The sequence below is a fragment of the Ambystoma mexicanum genome, chromosome 6p (genome assembly GCF_040938575.1).
Source record: "Ambystoma mexicanum isolate Mex_15411 chromosome 6p, UKY_AmexF1_1, whole genome shotgun sequence".
Taxonomy (NCBI): domain Eukaryota; kingdom Metazoa; phylum Chordata; class Amphibia; order Caudata; family Ambystomatidae; genus Ambystoma; species Ambystoma mexicanum.
The window spans coordinates 536,524,103-536,540,784 of NC_090935.1; positions in this window are offsets into that span (position 1 = coordinate 536,524,103).

Sequence of the window (16,682 nt, forward strand, 5' to 3'; positions counted from 1 at the left end):
CCTGGGTGCAGGGGGACATGAGTGGGGGCCTGGTGGAGGCTGCCCCTGGTGGCTGGGGGGTGGGGGTGGTGGGAGACATGAGTGGGGGCCTGGTGGAGGGTGCCCCTGCACTGCTGGGGGGTGGGGGTGGTGGGAGACATGAGTGTGGGCCTGGTGGAGGCTGCCCCTGGTGGCTGGGGGGTGGGGGTGGTGGGAGACATGAGTGGGGGCCTGGTGGAGGCTGCCCCTGGTGGCTGGGGGGTGGGGGTGGTGGGAGACATGAGTGGGGGCCTGGTGGAGGCTGCCCCTGCACTGCTGGGGGGTCGGGGGGGTGGGAGACATGAGTGGGGGCCTGGTGGAGGGTGCTCCTGCACTGCTGGGGGGTGGGGGTGGTGGGAGACATGAGTTGGACATGTGTGGGGGCCTGGTGGGGGCTGCTCCTGGATGCTGGGTGGTGGGGGTGGTGGGAGACATGAGTGGGGGCCTGGTGGGGGCTGCCCATGGTGGCTGGGGGGTGGGGGTGGTGGGAGACATGGGTGGGGGCCTGGTGGAGGGTGCCCCACAGTACTGGGGGGTCGGGGGGGTGGGAGACATGAGTGGGGGCCTGGTGGAGGGTGCCCCTGCACTGCTGGGGGGTGGGGGTGGTGGGAGACATGAGTTGGACATGTGTGGGGGCCTGGTGGGGGCTGCTCCTGGATGCTGGGTGGTGGGGGTGGTGGGAGACATGAGTGGGGGCCTGGTGGGGGCTGCCCATGGTGGCTGGGGGGTGGGGGTGCTGGGTGACATGAGCAGGTGTGCAGGGTAGTCCCCTGTGGTGTCGGCTGCCTGCAGGGGCCGTGGAGGGTGTACAGGGAATACCTGGGAGCACACAGCCAAATCGCGTGTAGAATTTCCCACGTACCCCTGTCATACACGTACCCAGCCAAATCGCGTGTGGAAATTCCCGCGCACGTACCCGGCCAAATCGCGTGTGGAACTTCCCGCGCACCCCTGAAATACACGTACCCTGATGGAATCGCGTGTGGAACTTCCCGCGCACCCCTGGAATACACGTACCCTGCTGAAATCACGTGTGAAACTTGCCCCGCACCCCGAAATACACGTACCCTGCTGAAATCGCGTGTGGCACTTCCCGCGCACCCCTGAGATACGCGTACCCTGCTCGCACGGGCCCAATCGCGTGTGGAAATTCCTGCGCACCCCTGAAATGCACGTACCATGCTGAAATCGCGTGTGGAACGTCCCCCGCACCCAGAAATACACGTACCCTGCTGAAATCGCGTGTCGAACTTCTTGCGCACCCCTGAAATACACGTACCCTGCGGAAATCGCGTGTGGAACTTCCCACGCACCCCTGAAATACGCGTACCCTGCTCGCACAGGGCCAATCGCGTGAGGTACTTCCCGCGCACCCCAGGGATACACGTTGCCCGCTTGCCGTGCTGGTACAGGGTTAGCGCATCCCTTTGCGCTGGATTGGGTATATTGATGGCTTTTCCCTGCGCGAGAGGCGTTCTTGGGGGCGTAACTGGCGCTGCTGCAGGGTCGCTGCGCCACTGTGCGCCACGGCTGGTTTTGGTGGCTGGAATCCATGAATACGCTGTGCGCGGAAATGGATTTTGGCGCACGCGGCTGGCGCAGGGATTCGCACGCGCACACTGTGCGCCTGCCGCATGCGCCACTTGTGCGCTGAATTCTATGAAATTACCCCCTTTAGGTCTTACAATAAAAGGAAGAGAAAAGGGACCAATCGAATGTATTGACAGACATAGAACAAGAGATCAAGTGATGAAAAGGAGAGAAGAATAAAGCTGATGAAGTAACGCTCGTACAGAACGAATGGATGGGAGAACAGATATTACTCAAACTAGTTGGGGAAACCATTGAGGAAGCTAGGCAAAGAGAAGTTCAAGACGAACAAGATAGAAAAGACAGGGAACCAGAGAAGAGATTGAAAGACGAGCATAAAAGGACAGCGGCGAGAACAGATGTATGAGGAGGAGCAACAAAAGAAAGAAGAAAAGGCAGAGGAGCAAAGGAAGTGTGACAAAAAACAGAGAGCAATAACGGGATAAGCAAGAAAGGAAGATAGAAGTTGAGGATGCGCAGAAAATAAGAGACAAAAGAAAACAAAGAGAGGAGGAAGAAAGAAGTGTAGGGGCAAGGAGAGATGAGAAAAGAAAGGAAGAATAAAGTTAGATGGGAAGCGAGTAAGCAAAGAGAAGTAGATGAAGAACTAGAACAAAAAAGGAGACAGCTGGAACGCGATATTGATCGCATTCAAAAGGAATTCATTGAGCTAAGTCCAGTGATACAATGGAGCAATATAGAAGAGTTTCTCCCATTACAGGGAGCAACGTCAGTGCCATTGAGAGTAACCCTAGAAGAGACTATTCCATTTAGTCTTGAGCATAGAGCCTTGTCCTTAAGCAGACTGACCTTAGATAGGGGTAAAGGGGATGAAAGTCATACTAGTTGGGGATTAGATATGTCAGATGAGAGAGAATTCTTTCATGGCAAGAGGGAGGAGGTGCATGTGCCCCTGGGGGAGGCCTACAGGCAGATAAGAAGCAAGATGGTCTGATCTAGAGCAACCTAAGGGTAGGACACCAGATCCTATAGCATATCCAGAGCATCCCAAAGCATGATCATATAGCGAGAAGGGAGCGTCACTGCCATATGTGAGCAGATTAAGGTCATTGCCAGGAATAAGGTGATCAGGAACTATTGTCCACACTATGGATAGGAGGACGTTGGAAGCCGATTGAGAATCGAGATTTACACATTTTCCCTTATTGGATAAAGGGGAAGCAAGGCCACAGTCTGTTCTGTGGCCACAAATGGATAAGGACAATTTAAGGTGCAAACTCCCCAGTTTAATGGTGGGTGTGGGAAAATGGAATTATGAATTAAAAAAAATTACAAGAGGAAATACCTTGGCAATAGGGGGTATTAAGTGTCTCCCAGCAGCCATTCTTGGGGAAAGAGCTGATGACATTTGGGCGAGAGCAGGCTATTCAAGTGTCATGGCAAAGAACACGGTGCACGATTGAGAGCCATTTAATTCTTGTTTATCTGTATATGGTTTACATAAGAAACCTTTACAATCGGATACAACAAAGAACATCAGAGAATTTGATCAAATAAATTGGTTAGAATACATTGATCATTACATATTTTACAAGATAAAAATGCCTGTAATACATTCAAGCTTACATATTTTACAAGATAAAAGTGCCTTCATTGCATAAACTCTGCATAGGCATAAAATAGGAGACAGTAAGAAAAGAAGAAGAAAAATGAAAAAGAAAAAAGTAAAAAAAAAATGTAAATCCGCCTAATCTTTTTGTTCATAGGACAATATGAAGCATTTTTACTGTAGATAAAATCTTTGGATTATTGGTCTAATATCCCATGTATCCTATAACGAGGGTCTATATTTCCGGAATAAGGAACCTAATGTAATCTCTCCAATAGCAGCAATATTCAGCCTTCTACTGAGGACCCCCTGATCCCAGAGAATAATATTTCTAAAATAGGGGAGAAGGACCTTGTATCATCCCTCCATTACCACCAATATTAGGTCATCTTCTAAAAACCGTCTCAACCCAAGGGATTAGAGTTCTTTTCTGCCAAAGTGGGATCAGTATATAGGTCCAGGGATTTAATAAAGCGGGCCACTGCCAGGCCCTCCATATTGTTCTGAATTGATATGCATCTGTACCAAATATAGTCATCAACACCCCTGATACCCCATTTAGCCAACTTCTCAAGATATATAAATCTTTTTGCTTTTAACTCAGTGCAAGAAAGTAGCAGATGTTTACAAGTTTTTATTTCCCCTATTTTGCGACAGAATCGGCAGAAAGTGTGCATACCGCCCACAATCTTCCTTCTCCTTGTTATCTGTCTTGTTGGGAGAATATTCCATCTCAGTAGTATCATTTTGGGAACTGTGTCATAATAAAGGAAATCATCCCCCATTTTTTATGTTCATATTTTAGGTCAGAAAGGGAAGGATATAAATTTAATGTATCTGTCGTATTGATCCAGTCCCTTTCATACAACAGTTTGTTCACTCTCTCTGGATTATTTACCAGCGTCCCTCTATCTGTATCTAATTCCCCCAAAATGTGGTCACAAATGTCTTGGAATGAGGCCAACAATTGCAGGGCAGATGTCTGGAGAGCTCTTAGACTACAGTATCCCAATGTATCACATATGGGTGTGATTATGACATGAAAGATTAAAGAAGATGAGGATCTGCTTACTTATATTCAGGACATTGAGGAACGCTGGACTCTTGAAATGCTCGAGCTGTGGGGAAAAACAGTGGCAGTATTTTACCACATTTTATGCCTGATTCACAGAAGCATTTTATAATGGCTCAATCCCAGTGGAAACTACTCCATGAATCAGGCCCTTTATGTCTGGGATTAACCGAGCAGGTACAGAGGCAACTCAAAAAGTTAGTGGGAATGGGAGCAAAGCCATGGGCTGAAGTACAGTTGACTATGGTGCATCACTTTCGGCTGTTACAAGAGAGAAACAGAAAGCAAGATGATGCAAGAAATTTTGAGGAAGCCAAGTTATCTGTGCCCCTAAATTGACATTTAAGAGCAGAGATAAAGCAAAGAACACTGAGGATTAATGTGAAGAGCCGACTAGTCTGTCTGTCGACTATATGTCAGTTTTAAAATTCAGCAGAAATTGCCAAAATATGCCATAGAAGGGACAGTATTGACAATCGGAGAAGGGCCAGGAGTACAGCAAGCAGTAAGTACATTGCAGGCGAACAGGGTTATACCACAAGTTAGAGGCATGGGTTCCTGAGGAAGGGGTGGATTTCAAAATGCTCAAAATGGGTTTCAGAATTTGCAGAATGAGAATCAGAGTGCGCAAGGAGGATTCAACCAAGGTGGATCAGTCAGACGGGGTCCCCCTATGTGTTGGACATGTGGGATGACAGAGCACATTGTGTGCCAAGGGTAAGTACAAAATGGCCAGTTCTCAAGAGGGGGGATATCTTATCCTCCTGCATAAAGCTCACAAGCTAGGGAAGGATTCATCCAAGTTCAGGCAGTGTATCAGGCACAATCGCCGCAATTGCAACAGACACAGCAGCCACAGCAAGCACCATTGAATCCACCACAAGGGCAGTCACAGCATGCGCCCATGCAGATACATCAGAATGCAAACACAGGACAATTACTGACACCTAGAATAGGGTGTGTTACTGTGGTGGCAGGGAATCTTTTCACAGGTACAGGGGTATGCATTTGTAGAGGGGTATCATCCCCACTTCCCCCTCAAACTGAGCGCAGATAACATGACAGGCTGATCAATGTTTCTAGTATTGCAAACATTTGAATCATAGCGCTTTTATTAAAAGGTAAAAGGTGTATGTTAGGCAATATATTTTTGGGGTGAGAATGACACAGGAAGTGGAGGGTGTCTCAGGTATAACACGCACATCAAGAATATCAAAAAATATATTCTGGAAACTGGATAGAACATGAGTTATGTACAAAAGTAGATTGGTTTTCCGTTTGGTAGTGAGGCTGAACAAACTGAGATAGATTCTAAAATGGATTCTAAAATTCAAAACGGCTTTGGGATCAGGTGTTAAAAGAGCTGTACCATGCTGATGCTGAAATATTCTTGGGCAACAGTTTGCTGTGTTATAAGTACATCTGGAAGGGTATATTTAGACATTTTGGCAGGAAAAGCAGACAATGATTGATAGTAAATCAGATAAAGGCATGATAAGGCTACCAATTAGACAGAACAGCTGCTTACTTGGTAATAAGTAAAATGAGCTCATGGAGTTTTTCACAGTATATGCTGCAAAGTAAATTTGGCACTACCTCGAGAAGTAGATAAGGGCTGTTTCTTGGCAGACATTAAATGCTGTCTTTGTTAGGCACACTCTAGAGCGCCCCTGATTTGTTGATTTAATTTTGGGCAAATAGCAGTATTTTGGTGATGATTGATGGGACATTTTTGAAAAGGCATGCATGGGCCGATTGCACTGATGAGAAAAAGAGGGAACATGTTTTGCTAAACGGTTGTCCATGAATTATGAAAAGAAAGATAGATTGCAAATGAAAGCACAGAAGAGTGCTGTGGGTGACCAGAATTATGAGCATATTGGTAAATTGAGGACAGAGAGAAGGCATGGGAGATTCACCATAAATAATGTAAAGTCATGGAAATGTTACACAAATGTGTGCTTAAACATGAGACCAGGGCCAGAGCAGAGTGGACAGTTGACAGTGTTGCCCAAACTACAACAGTACAACCATGCAATAAAGTGCCATTAAAAGAAGAAAGAAAACAAATGTGCACAAGATCACATAAATTGTGAAGCATGGTGCTGAGAGTAAAAAATGCAATTATGAGTGCAAATTACAGTGAAAAAGTAAATAATGCAGTAATGAATGACATTAAGCTAAGCACAGTGAATACGTATGGGGAAAAGCAATATTAACGGAGACAAAACACATTTTGGTAAAAATAGTGGGAACGCATGTATTAATGCAAAAATGTGTATTTAGAATAAGGAAGCAGTGGGTAATGAGGGGAAGTGCTCGCAAAGCACACTTGGGCTAATGTCACGCACAATATGGACAAAGTGGCATGACATATTTAAACAGTTGTATTGAGAAAACATTAGGTTACAAAAGTATTTTTTATAGAAGCACACACCCTAATTTTCTTGACTTCTAAGTAAAAGAAGTCCACTATTTAGAGGGTTTTGCAGATTTTTGTTAAATGAAAATGTAGTTATGGATAAGTACAAGCAGGCTGAGCACTGAAAAAAAGGAAGAATATGGTAGGCTGGGATTGGGGAAAGAAATAGAGATGGTTAAGGTTAGAATCTCTGTCATGATATGCTTACAAGAAGAGGGGGAGTGACACATGCATACACACACGCACATGCATACACACATGCATGCACACAGATGTACATGCACACACATGTACACACACATGCATGCACACACACAAACATGAACACATACTAGCACATGAACACACACACACAAACATGCACACATGCATGTTTATACACACATGCATGCACACACACCTGCACACACGCACATGCATACAAAAATGCATGCACACACAGAAATACACACACACTAATGCATACACCCATGCATACACCCACACACACACATGCACACACACGCACATGCAGACACATATGCATGCACAATGCATACGGACATGAACACATACACACATGCACACACACACATGAGAAGGCATGCACACACACATACACACATGATCTTGTGTACAGGCAATCAATGGATTGCAGGCTCAATGCACAGAAAAAACACACAAAAGGTAGTTAGAAGAAGGAATGTAATACTGCAATAAGAATACACTCACACACATACAGGATGTTTTCGCTTATATTGGGAACACCAGTTAGGGATGTTATGTTCTTTTTTAAGGAGGATGAGCATCTGCTGGTTTATATTCAGGAGCACTGAACTTTTGAAGCGTGCAAGCCGAGGTGAAAAACAGTGGTAGTATTTTATCGTATTTTATGTCAGGGTTTGCCTGGGCAGGTACAGAGGCACTTGGGAAGCAAGTGGGAATAGAAGCAACATCATGGCTTAAGATACAGTTGACTATAGTGCATCACTGCCAGCTGTTGCAGTTGCAAAACAGGAATAAAGACGATGTTAGAAAACTTGAGGAAGTCAAGTTAGTTTTATTTATTTATTTATATGCTTTTATCACACCGAAAGCCTGCAGATATCAGGGCGCATGAACACATGACAGACAAACAACCAACCATTTCAGCTGATTCTGATGAAAATATTCAATAGCCTGGAGCCAATTTATTTAAACAGATGGGTTTTCAGAAGTTTCCTAAATGTCAGGTCGTTTTTTTTCCAGCCGGAGGATAGAGGGCAGCTTATCCAGTGTTGCGCTGCCTGCACTGGGAAGTCTTTGCCCATACCAGTTGCGGCACATTAAGCCAACCCTGATCTTCTGATCGTAACTGTGAAGGAATGTATCTAGAGAATAGTTTCTTGAAGTATTTAGGGGATGTACAGTGGAGGCACCTGTGGACTATGGTCATAGATTTAAAAATGATTCTGTCCTCTATTCTCAACCAGTGCAATGATTTCCTTCCTTATATTATATGCTCTCTGTTCTTAATCCCTTTAATGATACGAACAGCATTATTTTCCATAACTTAGCATCTTTCAATTTCTTTCTTGGTCGCCCCCAGCAGAAATGCATTGCCATAATCTAATCACGACAGGATAATAGCCCTCGCAATAGTAGCTGTGTTTTCCTCATTAAGGAACAGACGGATGGCTCTCAGTAGACACAGGTTATACGTGTTGTTCTTGTGAAGGTATTTAACCTGTACCTCACACCCTTCTGAAGCTTCCACCATCATCCCTAGTGTTTTAACATGGGACATAACTGGGATATGTACATCCTTAATGGCAAACGCTTTGTATTCTACGCCTAACTTTGCTCTGGCCTGACAAGTGCCAAAGATCAATCCAGTTTTGGTGTTGTTCAAGCACATCCAGTTTTGTCTCATCCATTTATCTATAATGTTATAGACTTCTGTTATTTTGGCACTATCTACGAGATGACTCCCCACTAGTTCAAAGACCAGTTGGGTATCATCGGCGTAGTTCATAAAGAATGCGCCAATCCTTTCCAGAAGATCACAAAGGCATTTCATATATAGGTTAAATAGCAGTGGAGATAAACCTGCTCCCTGTGGGACTCCAAACTTTATTTGAGTGGCCTCTGAGAATTTATCCCCCAGTGCACTCTTGTTCTCCGATCCACCAAGAAAGAAGTCAACCATGCCAGCGCGGCTGGCAAAAAACCTGCTATTTTATACAGTGCCTTTTGCAGAAGTTGGTGGTCCACCAAATCAAATCCTGCACTGAGATCTAGGAGCATCAGGATCCCTACCTTGTCCCTATCCAGAATTTCAAGCATATATGTTTGCAGATCTAACATAGCAGTTTCGGTCCTATGAGCCGCCCAGAAACCTGATTGTTTCGCATGAAGAATTCCCTGGGCTTCTACATGCTTTTGCAATTGATCGATTGCTATCTTATCCAAGATTTTTAGGATATTTTTGAATTTGTGATGGGGCATAGGTTTCTTGAGTTTTTGGGGGCTAGGCCTGCCTTTCTTAGTTCAGATGAAATTGTCAAAGTATGCCATAAAAGGGGCAGTAGTGACAAATGGAGAAGGACTGGGAATGCTTCAAGCCATGGGTACATCACAGGCGAATATCAGCACCAAATGGATCGAGGAGGGAATGGGTTTGTGCCACAAGGCAGAGGAATGGGAAACAGAGGAAGAGATGGTTTGCAGAAAAACCAAGGCAGTTTTCAGAATATGCAGAATGATAATCAGAATGCACAAGGACCATTTTACCAGGGGGGCTAATCAGAGTGGCTCCTCCTGTGCATTGGATATGTGGGATGACAGAGCACATTGCGTGCACATGTGGGAGCCAAGGATATGTTCAAGATGGACAGTTCTAAAGAGGGGGGACAAATTATCCTCCAGCATATAGCTCAGTAGTTAGGGAAGGGTTCACCAAGGTTCAGATATTATATCAGATGCAAGTGTTGAGAGTGCAACAGGTGCAGCAGCTAGAGCAAGCACAAAATGAATTCACTATAGGGGCGATTGCAGCGAGCCCCCATGCCGATTCAACAATATGCAAAGACAGGACAGGTATTGACACCCAGGATAGGAGGTGCAACTAGGGTAGGAGGAAATACCCACAATAGGACAGGTTGCAGGATGACTTGATGTGTCCAGAATTATCAGTGACACTAGGCTCCAAGAGTAGCCAAGGGTTAATATGACAGTAGGATGTGAAATCTTTGCTCTATTGGTAGACACTGGGACTGCACATCCATGATTGAAGGAGGAAAGGTGTCCAATGGTGGGAATTGTCATGGGTGATCAGGTTTGTTTTGGAGCTATGGGTTGAGTTATTTTTTATTGATGAATTATCAGTCTCTATAGGAGAGTGTGACATGCCTGATCCTTGTTATATTCATGACAGACACTAGTTAAATATTTTGGGAAGGGATTGGATGACGAACCTTAACATGAAGATTTTATTTACTGACCAAGGGATAGCGTGTTCCACTCCTGGAATACACTATTTGAACGCGGATTAATTTATATTGGCATTATACAAGGCAAATGGCTCTGCAATGTTGTTTGAGTGGAGCCAGAGGTTTTTCTTATCATGGGGTGAGCATTCTATTAACATGGCTCTTTGGCCTAGTGGGGATAATGGTGAGAATATTTGATGAATTTTTGTTTGGACTATAGATGCCAAAAGACAAAGCGGGGGGACAGACTATCCATATAGAATTAAAGCAGCCATAGTATGAGTGGAAATGACAATGCTCAAAGGAACGGACAATGAGAGGAGACCATGGAGGACAGTGATAGCTCTTGAAGAAGGGTTTAGGTGGATTGATGTCAATGCTGACGACATACTTAGAGAACACTAAACAAATGATGAAGTGGAGGTTCTTTAGGAACACTACATACTGGATAAAAATAGAGAGAAGGGGCAATCCTACAGCAAATGATAAAAATGCAGTAGCACTCAGCATATTTTTAGGAAGACTTGGAGAGAGTGCCAAATGTCCCGTGGACCACAGGCCCTTATGACATGGGTCTATTGAAACAAATAGGGGAACAACAATAAAGTATACACATGAAAGGGATTATAATATGAAACACATGAGGGTTTGCCTTGTCATTATACTAATTAATGTAAGATAATCATAAATAGATAAGGATAACAGTGCACAACTAAGAAATTCAAAATTAAGAAATTGATGACAAATAAGGAGTTGAAATAAATAAATAAATAAGAATGAATGAATGAATGAATGAATGAATGAATGAATGAATGAATGGATATTAAATCAGTGAAAAGCACAAGTGGATAAGATATCCAGACCTGTAAACAATATGCTCAATGAATGGTACTGGCTATAATTAAAAAGTGTAGTGTATTTTAATCAAAATGAAATATGATTAATGAAAGGCCAAAGGTGTGTGGATGGCCAAGATTGATCTAACAAATATGAGGAAAACCTTTAGTAGAACTGCACAAAAGAACATATGAGAGTAAGTAACAAAAACATTGTTTGCATGTATATAATGATGTCGATTTATGTTTTGCAGATTAAAATTATTGTAATTGTTGAGCACAGGAGGAATGTCTACATGGCCTTTGCAGAGTATAACAATATAATGAGAAGAAATATTATATTATGATAAAAGTAAGTATATAGTGGACAAGTAGAGATAGAAGAGGTAAGTATTGGTTCACAAAGCAAGTGATTGAAACAAACTATTGATCATTATTAGGAGTAAGAGGACCCAGGTGAGTACAGAAGAAAGGCAGTAAGTGTAACAGTATTTCAAATATATAGCATCTTCCCAAGAAAGGTACAAACAGGGGTGAGCACCGGATAGTATATGAGTATATATACAAGTATGGCCATATCTAATGACGAGAACGAAGACTTTGGTTAGAAGGTGGAGTAACCTTTTTGTAATTCTGACAAAAGAGAAGTGCCAAATAGGTGCATTTGACAAATCCATAACGTTTTTTAGGATAGGTAAAACAATGTATGTCTATATTTTGCATTCACATGTATGTAGTAGAATCAATGCTGGGGTCCCAATAACATTGGTAGGCAAGATTAGAGTAGGTAGGACAATGAACAATGTCAATTAAGTCTCAACAGACTAAACACTGCAAAGAAAGAAGACCACAGTGCTCCCGCCAGCAGGAGGAGGACTTCAGCATGATAGAAAAAACGAAAGAAAAACAGGGCTGATTGCTACATTAATGATAAATCATTTACATTTGCACCAATGATACTTTTTAACTTTGCAGAAGAGCAGTTTACAGTTGAGTGGGCTGAGAATGCTGAAGAGATGATCTCAGTAAAACTATTTTGAGAGAAGAGCAAAGGTCTACCCTGAGGAAATAATTGATCGCTTTGCGATTGTAAAGAAATGACTGTAACTCTATTTCAGTTTTCTACAGAGAGCAGGAACCCACACCAGCGGTGTCTTCTTCAGATACGGATGCACCAAGAATAAAGGGGAGCAGTTGAAGAAAACACATACTTTTTGAACACATGTTTTGAATTTGTTATGTTGTCTGTTTTGTTATTTGTTATTTTATCATAAAAAGGAGACTGCATGACTCTTTGGTTTCAGAATGTCAACCACAGAGGAAATGTTTCATCAGTGCACTATGCAGTTGTGGAAAAATAGGGCAATGAAGGAAAAGTAAACAAGATACCTCTTGTATGACCTCAGCTCATAACCAAGTCCCGTTATCAGCCAGTATGTATGAAGTATTAAGTGACACCAAGGTGTGCGAAAAGAGAGAAAGAAGCATCCATCCTATTATATTAGAAAAAGAGAAAATGCAGTAGAGATTATTTGGGAGGCAGGAGTGTTTGAAAGAAACACATAGGTATTTTAAGGGTTGGGTTTGAGGAGGAAGTACTGATGATAAAGATACACTTATTTTTCAAGAATCTCATTAAGCTTAAATCACAGATGGATGAGAGACACCTGCACACCAGGTGACTGATGGCAACTGATCCTGCGAGCAGAGAGAAAAGGTTGAGCGACCCAGCCAGATGGCCAGTTTCAACTGCTTTCGTGAAAAGTGTATCCCGTTGAGACTCCCCCATCCTTGTGTTCCCAAGAAATAATTGAATTTCGCCCCCCTGGTGACTATCTGTCATTGAATAAGAAGATTGAACATTTGAGAATGATGAAATGAACAATGAACTCAAAAGGACTGGCCTAAGAGCTAAGGGGCTCTTAAATGTATTGCAAGGCAGCCCAAAGGACAAATAAAATGGGCTGATCATCAAGAAGATCCGTGGATGTGGAATTCGCTAAAACAAGATGAATTGGGTGGAAGATGTGTCAATGAAAGAAAAACGGCAAATCAAAAATTGCTTCGGGGAGTGGGAAACAAGGATGTGTAATGGGGTGGGAGGAAGGAAAAAGTGTACAGTAAAGGTAGCACTTGGACGGAACAGAAACAAAATGGGCTGGTGGGTTACTTCAAGGAATGATTTCTCTCGATTCTCGTAGTGGCAGAAGTGAAATCACCTGATGTGTATGTTATGTTTACCTTCAATTGGGTAATGGGGAGAACAAAATAAAGTTACTTTTTGAGGATACATGCATAAAAGTTCAAAGAGGGAGAAACATTGCAAATAATCTTTTGACAAAAGGATACACATATATGTTTTAGGTTAAGAGAGTACAACATGATTGGAGATGCTGTTGGTTCTATAGAAATGTTTTTATGATACCTTCCATGTTGAGATAAATCACCACACTGAGGGGGTGACTGAGACAAGGATGTATAGGTACACTGTACATGGGAGAGGGTGGACACTGGGTGTAGTGGTCGTCTATTGAACAGTGGTCAAATACCGGCCAGAGGGGGGTGTATAGAGGGGTACCACACCCCCTGTGCCCCCTAAAACTGAGCACAGATAACATGACAGGCTGATCAATGGTTGTATTGCAAAAATTAGAATCATAGCGCTTTTATTCTAAAGTAAAAGGTGTATGTTAGGCAATATAGATTTAGGGTCAGAATGACCCATGAAGTGGAGGGTGTTTTAGGGATTACATGCACGTCATGAATATCTATACATATATTCTGGAAACTGGATAGAAAATTAGTTATGTACAAAAGTAGATTGGTTTGCCGTTTGGTAGTGAGGCTGAACAAAGTGAGATAGATTCTAAAAAGGATGCCAAAATATAAAATGGCTTTGGGATCAGGTGTTGAAAGATCTGCAACATGCTGATGGTGAAATATTCTTATAGCAGTTCACTGTGAGATAAATACATCTGGAAGGGTTTATTTAGAAATGTTGGCAGGAAAAGCAGACAGTGAATGATAGTAAATCAGATACAGGTATGGGAAGGCTACCAATCAGACAGAACTGCTGCTTACTTGGCAACAACTAAAATGAGCTCATGGAGTGTTTCACTGTATGAGCTTCCAAGTAAATTTGACAGGACCTTGAGAAGTAGATAAGGGCTGTTTCTTGGCAGGCATTAAAGGATAAGTAATTAGGTCTGGCTGGGTCTCAAGTGAGCTTATCAGTCTATGTGTCAGTCAACTAGTTCTTGCCAAATTGAGCTAATGTGTACTTTGTGAGTGACAAATAAGCCAACCAATCAAAGACAAGGAGGGCTCATATTAAGGCATTATTTCATTGGGAAAAAGCCTATAAAAGCAAGCTGAATGAAGAAGCTCTGTGTGCTTTCCAGAATGTCATTTTAAAACTGTATTAAAAGAAGCCTGTGAAATTGCATCCGGGTGTCTGTCTTCCTACTTTGTCCAGTCTCCAGTGCCAGAGTCTACAGATGTCAAAGTTGATGAAGGGCAGAGGGTCCCCCTTAACACATGTATCCACAATAGGACAGCTCAAAAGACGACTTGATGTGTTCAGTACTATCCGTGACACCAGACCCTCAAGAGGAACGAAGGGTTCATGAGATGATAGGAGGCACATCCTTTTCATTTTTAGAAGACACTGGTGCTACTCGTTCATGTATACAAGAGGGAAAATACTCAATGTAGGGAAATGTCAAGAATGCTCAAGGATTCTCTGCAGCTACAAGTCGAGTTCCTTTTACTGATGAACTACCAGTTTCTATAGGAGAGTGTGACATGTCTGTTCCATTGTTCTATTCATGACAGACATCAGTTAATATTTTGGGAAGAGTCTTAATGACAAAACTTCACATGACAATTTATTTTACTGACAAAGCTATAGTGTGCTCCACTTCTGTGATACACTATATGAATGTGGGCGAGTTTATATTGGCATTTACAAGGCATATGGCTCTGCAGAGTGTGCCGATAGAACCCAAAGTGTTCCTTTATGGGGTGAGCTTTCTGTTAACATGGCTACCTGGTTGAGTCGGAAGGACTATGAGGATACCTGATACATTTCTGTTTAGGCCACAGGTACCTATGTGCGAAGAGGGAGGACAGACCATCCCTCTAGAATTAGATGCAGCCATAGTACGAGAAGAAATGGCAATGCTCAAAGGAACAGATGATGAGGAAAGACCATGGAGAACAGTGATCACCATTTGGGAAGGGTGCAGGTTGACTGACGTCACTGACAACAATATGTTTAGAGATGATCCATCAGATGATGAAGTGGTGTTCTTTATGATCATTACATATTGGATCAGAATAGAGAAAAGGGAGATCCCACAGTGCATGTTGATAATGCAGCAGCGTCCAGCATTTAATGGACTAAAGGCCCTTATGATGTGGGCCTATTAAAAGCAGTAGGGGAGGTTGAAATAAAGCTGAAACCAGAAGAAATTTTACCTCAAACAAGGCAAGACGCAATGTCTCAAGAGGAAAATGAGGACATTTTTTAGCACTGATGGAGCAAGGTATTCTGGTACCATCAGAGTCATCATGCAATACCGCAGTGTATCCTGTGAAGAAATTAAGGGGAGGGTCATGAAGATTTATCTAAGACATGAAACTTTTTAACCAGATTGCAGAGGCAGAGTTTCCTTTAGCTCCTAATCTAGTGAAGTTACTATGAAGTATCCCAGTAGAGGCGCGTTATTTCACGGTGATTGGTCTGAAAATTTGTTTTTCTAAATCTCGTTGCATAAAGATCCACAAGACTTGACTTTGTTTTTGTTTGGTCAAATCCGCCTAAAGCACACAAAGCTGCCTCAAGGGTACTGGGAGTCTCCATCGATCTTTAATAAAGTCCTACAGATGGACCCAGGCAATATTGATTTGAAAAGCACTGTGATACGGTACGTAGATGACATTTTGATTTGTGGCACAACAGAAGATGAGTGCAGACAAAACTCAATTCAATTAATGACTATCGTAGCAGACAAGGGATACACGGGAGACAAAGAAAAGCAACAGTATTGTCAAGAAGAAGTGTTGTATATAGGCCAGTTGATCTTGCATGAGGGAAAGAAAGTAACACCGTAAGGGGGTGAAGCGATCATGAAAACTGCAAAACCTAACACCATGAAGCAGATCCAACTATTTGTGAGATTATGGGCCTCATTACACGGATGGCGGTAAGGGATTACCGGCACCAGTAAGGGCACTGGTGCCGGTAATCCCTTACCACCCTACAACGAGGTCCCTCAGTGGGTCCCGTCCTTAACGTGTGGTCAGACCACACGTTAAGGACGGGACCCGCTGAAGGACTTCAGAGCAAATAACGGTACCGTTAATTGCGGTACCGTTATTTGCTCCTTCCCCATTCCCATTGAGCCCTATAGGGGCCATGGTGAATGGGGAATTACCGCCCCCGCCAACCTTGGAATGGGGCGGTAATTCCGCCATTCACCATGCTGGACTCCGGCGGCAACCATGGCGCTACTAGCGCCATGGTTACCGCCATCCGTGTAATGAGGCCCTATGTAATTATGTAGAGCATGGGTGTTTGACTATAGTTCATACACAAGACCGCTTTTGCAGCCTTTAAAGAAAGCACAGGTGAATAAGGAGAAAATAAAATGGACTGAGGAAATGGAGGGAAGGTGTAAAGAATTAAAGAAAGCAATTTGTATGGCTCCCATTTTAGGAATAC